Here is a 5,717-nt window from a genome sequence, read left to right as displayed (position 1 = left end):
TAATTATAAATTACAATAATGAAAATTACATTAATTACAACGGAATAGGTGATTTATGTCGAAAATACCTTCAAAACGGATAATTTGAGAAAAAGAATAAAAGAAGGAATTACGAACAGAACAGAAGTGATAATACGGATAGTAGTTACTTAATACGTAAACTAATTAAACTATGTCAAGGCAGAAACGGAGTTCAGGGACAGAAATCATCCTGGAACAGGCGCAGCAGGACTGCGCCCTCTGGAAGAGGCGCAGCAGCGGCCGATTCTTTGCGTCATTCAGGGTGAGTTCTGGCCGTGGCGGAACGCAAATCGTTAATTTGAATTGATGAATTTAATGTTGGATTAAAATATTTACTCGGATGGAAGTGATTAATAGGTTAATTACATGTGAATGATGGTCATAAAAACAATAAACATGGATGGGATGAACCGGAAACGGATTAATTACATGGAATTATGATGAAAATATTAATGAGTCCTCTATTGAAATAAGTCAATTAGGCTAAATACGACGGATATACAACGAATATGTGACGAACATGCGAGTAAACAGATTAAACTATATCAAAGATGAATTCCAGAAACTCAATATGATTAAATTGAATCTCTAAAATCCGGGTTTGGATTTAATGACGAAAACCCATAAATATTGGATTATTTAGGATTTAAATCGGATTTATGACGAATTAAAACATTCTAATGATGGTGAATAATGGATTATTATGATACTACAACGAAGAATTAACAGACGAACAAGCAAAAGAAAGAATTGAATACGAATTACAGAGGACAAACGAAGAAGAAAGGAAGCGAGAATCTGCTGCGGCCTCCGACGAAGAGGCGCGGCAGAACTGCGCTCCTTCAAGAGGCGCAGCGATTCTTTGCGTCCTTTCTCGACGGTTACCTACCTGGAAATCCGCAAAAAACAAGTTTTAACAAAGGGTTTTAGAAATCGATTTTAACGGTATTTTCGACATAAACCTTACAATTGATGATACGAAAAGTAAAATACAATAAATAAATAAGGATTATACACCCTCAGACTTACATGTTGACGAAACGAGAAGGACTAAGATATCGATTAGTGAATGCTCGACGCGAATGCAAAGGGAGTGCCCTCGTAAGAGAAAAACGATTGATTAATTAAATTGATTGAGTGTAGTTGGTCAAATTGGTCGGTCATGCAACGGAGAGGCTGGTACCCGGAAAGATCCGAGCTTACGTGGTCGAAAGTTCAAGCACGTAGGCGCCAATAAGTAAGAACAAAGTCTAGAATGCAAAGGGAGAAGAGAAGGGCGGACACTCGCGTGAGAAATATGAGGAACGAAGGCTCCTATTTATACTAATCACACGACGGAATTAGGGTTTCGGAGACTCTTTGGAAGTGAATCTCGGAAAGATATGAAAAAGATACGTGAAACATGCAGAAAAGGGCACGGGAAGAGGCGCAGGCGACCATCGCGTCTCTTGGAAGAGGCGCGACTCTGCTGCGTCTATTCCCGGAGGTTTCCTCTGTGAAGAAAGATTTCCGCGTTTGAGTTATGGTAGGACGGAAATAATTCGATTATCTTATGAATATTACGGGATATTATTTGCCAAAAGATAAAATTTGTAAAATATGGAATAGAAATATCCAGAACATTCCAGAACATTCTGACTCGGGATTTAACGGTTATCAGAAAATGGAGACGGTTTTTGACCCGGACTCCGAATGTACTATAATTACTGCCAAAACGACCGTATCGGTACGTAGATGACATCTAAGAGGTAGACATTTAATATTTGAGCAATCACTTGACGACAATCTTACGAACTGTCACAAATCGTTCCGCGTATCAAACATGCGGCCCAATCATCACCGGGTGGTTTGCGGGAGGTGCAGAAACGAGGTATCTCTGAGCCCCCACTTTGACTGAGGCTTGGACAAGGCGAAAGTCAAAGTATAGCCATCAGGTCAATCGAAGATTACAACCTGACGACTATGGCGACGCGAGGCGACTCAAGGGGTCTGAACCAAGGACCTGTCGTCGGGAACATTTTAGAGTCTGTCGACTATCGGGGAGGGTCGTTTAAAGTCCATTAGACTATGTAAGGAGGCTCGCCAGCCATAAGAAGAGACCATACCTGAGACTTCCTCTCGAGATGCTTTCGGAGTTGCGTAGGAGCTAAGGTTGAGCATGGGAGCTAAGGGTAAGACCTAAAGGATATATAAGGATTGTGCTAGGGTATGGGGCTCTAAAGAAAAGCATTGACGGGAAGGAGGCCGAACAATAAGGTCAACTTAAAGGTGGCTAAGGTTTGGGTATAGGAACTTCTGGAGAACGACACCCTGTCGAACTCCGCTGGGAAACACAAAATATAGTGAGGGTAGCAGGACGTCGGTAGAAACTGCTGGGGCATCCGCTTGCGTCGGTCTCAAGCGAAATCTGGCAAAAAAACTTGAGGTTGAATCTGCTTGCATCGGTCTCAAGCAAACTCTTGTTGGGGAATATATTGACGATTAGGAACATCTTGATCGCCATGGAAGAAATCTTGAGTGAGCAATACTGCAAAATATTGCTGCGCTGGGGACAAATATTTTGACGACTAGGAACATCTTGATCGTCATGGAAGAAATCTTGAGTGAGCAATACTGCAAAATACTGCTGCGCTGGGGACAAATACGAGCCGGAACGAAAGAAAATCGTCGAACGGACCCAGAGATTAAAATAGCATCGTGGAAGAGGCGCACCAAAGATGGGCCCACAAATAACGAACTTATAACGAATTTTTGAAAATCCATGCGGAGGGAACAAAAGGAAGAGGCGCAGCAAGAACTGCGTCTCTTGGAAGAGGCGCAGCGCCTGCTGCGTCTTTTCCCCAATTTGGCTTTCCTGCGTAAAAACGCGAAAATCAGAGGCATTGTTTCATTTTCATTCGAAACATAAATCACACGATTTCTCTCTCAAATCTTCACCATTTCCGCCAAGGTTTGATTCAAAAGCTTGCTTTAAACATGACTAATCGAGGTATGTGTCTTAATCTTGCATTAATCGTCTACATTTGTCGAATTTTGAGCCGCAAACTTTAGGGTTTTCGACCCTTTTGATCGAAAATTTGGGGCTTTTCCCCCAAATGGATTTGCCTTGCCAAATTGATGTTAGAAATGGATAGTAGGTAGTGTTAGGAACACAACCATGTATTCGCTTCGAATTTTCATCAAGTTTTGAGCCTTTGAGTGAATTTTGAGACGGTTTTACAGCTGAACCGTAAATTGCTTCGAAAATAGCCTTAGGATTGCCCATTTGCGATGAAATTTGACATTTCGGATCCTTGAATGATGGGTAAACTTCCTACCATCTCGGAATTTTGGTTTGTGACAGCTTTTTCAGGACACCTTTCTAGGGCATAATCACCGTTATAGCGAAATGCTGCTGAATTTCCGACTCGAACCCAGAACTAGGCTTCGAATTGGACTTGACTTGACCCAATTTATCACATGAGTGACCGGGTTGATGGGAACGTGGCCAAGGATGGCACGAGAGGAGTGTTTCAGGGCTTTGGAGGCTTGAAAACCCTTTAACAAAGGCTTGTCGTCGTGTGATGCGGCCTGAATTTGCTTTAACGTTGCAGGTGATGAGGCTTCTATTTCTGGGAGAGATCCCATGGAGATAGACGCCACTGTTGTTGAGGAGGCTTTAGAGCAGGCCTTCACCGCTGCGGTGATGGCTGCTGGAGACGAGGCTCACGAGGAGGAGGCCGTCGAGGAGGAGGAGGCCCCGAGACGGGCCAATGTCGGGCGAGGAGGTCGTCAGCTGAGAGGAGCTCCTGTGTGGGCTGAGACCTGGGAGAGTAGACACCTTGTGTGGGCTGCAGAGGGTCACCTGTCTTACAGGACGGTAAAGAGCTGGGTAAATAGGAATTCACTACTCACACCTATCCTCTTTCATTCTTTTTGTCCAAATTTCTTTCAAATTTCATTCAAAACTAAAGATAGCTTTGTTTCAAATCATAATAGGAGGCCGGGAACATCAGGTCGTTCTCGGGTTACACGACAGCGATGGAGCACTACGAGCACCGTCGGCGGAGGAGAGGCCATGATCGAGCGTGGAGCGTTCGGTCCTCTCCGGTTCAGTCCGGAGGGATATCGTGAAGAGGAAGTTGCGGGCTAACCTTAGCCTGGTCCGCGCTTTCTTGGACCGATTCTGGGATACGACTTCCACGTTTCACCTACCTTTTGGTGAGGTGGGAGTCACTTTGGAGGATTACGGCATGATTTACGGTCCGTGTGGGGACCGAGGAGATGGTGTGGCGGAGACGCCATGAGGGCGGACTCGGCCGAGGCGAGGAGGTTGATCGGCCGGAACTTGTCGCCGAAGGTGTTGCGATCTTGCGGGTTTGGTACCCGTTCTTACGTTCGAGACTACTTTGCGGGAAGACCCCGTGGCTGGTGACGATCGATGGGAGGGAGACGGCTCCTCCTCCCCGCACACCGAGCGAGGGCCTCGTCTCGTGGCTTTGGTGGTTCCCGTCTTCGATTTACCTCGGAGACAAGGGCGAGAGGTCACGACGAAGCTTCTTCATTTTCTTTCGACCCGAGCTCCCTAGGACGTTGGGACCGGGTCATCGCATCTTTTGGTTTTGCGGTCCTCATCCGCTTCATGAGGGCCATGGTTCGTCCGAAGTTGATGGAGAAGGGGACTTCTCCCAGGTGCTTTGTCGGACCGGACTACTTGTTGGAGGTATGAACCTTTAGACCAAAGTAAATTCCTTTCTTTATCAAACTACGAAAGATCGTCATTGATTATTCTGTTTCTGGGCGTGGGTGTACTCTTACTTCCCGAGTCTCGCGCCCAAGAGGACGGAGCCGTTGGAGAGGGCCTATCCCGTGGTGAGGGATTGGGTCATGTGCCGTACGAAGAGCAAGCGTTCTTCTCACAATGTCTACCGGCGGGACGTGAACGCTCTTCAGCCGAGAGCGTGAGTATCCCATCTGTATTCATTTATTTATACTTTGCTTTTAATTGATCATAGGGATGATCTTTACCTTATCTCGTCACAGTGGGTGCCCAGACCTTGGGCGGAGTACGCTGGAGCGCCTCCTTTTGTCGCTGAGGTCCTTCGACCTAGGAGCCCGAGTCGGCTGCTGTTGAGGACGTCGATGGGTCCTGTGTGGTACTTGGGCGAGCGGTTGGCTCGTCAGTGCTCTCGGGACGTGTTGACGGTTCCCGTCGATCCTCCCGGACGATGTTTAGGAGCCTTCGAGGCCGAGAGGAGGCGGACTTGGGCGGGTGCCGATGGCGACGACCTTCTTCTGCCTGGCGAGGACTACTCGGCGTTCCTTTATGGGAGGTTGGCGTACTGGCCGGTAGTGGTGAGTATCTTTTACTTTTTTCTTGATTTGATTTCGAGAATTGCGACGAAAGATCATCGATTAACGAGAGCTATTTGTCTTTGCAGGAGGTTGAGGCGGCGGGCATCGAGCCCCCAGAGTACCCTGAGACCCTCGAGTACACTGACGCGACCGGGAGGACGACGATCTCCGAGCTGCGTGACTTTGACGTAGCTGTGACGGATCTTGGCCTAGATGATCAAAGATCGATTCGGAGGGTAAGCCTCCAACTTGTATGGCTTTTGTGTAAGAACACATTTGATTGAGTTTGCTCAATTTGCTGAGAATTTCTTTTGATAATGCAGGTCGCGCCGTCCCGGTTTGTGGCGCTATGGAGGGTGGCC

This window comes from Silene latifolia, chromosome 2, assembly GCF_048544455.1.
Source record: "Silene latifolia isolate original U9 population chromosome 2, ASM4854445v1, whole genome shotgun sequence".
In the NCBI taxonomy this organism is placed as follows: domain Eukaryota; kingdom Viridiplantae; phylum Streptophyta; class Magnoliopsida; order Caryophyllales; family Caryophyllaceae; genus Silene; species Silene latifolia.
This window is presented reverse-complemented; position numbering follows the sequence as displayed.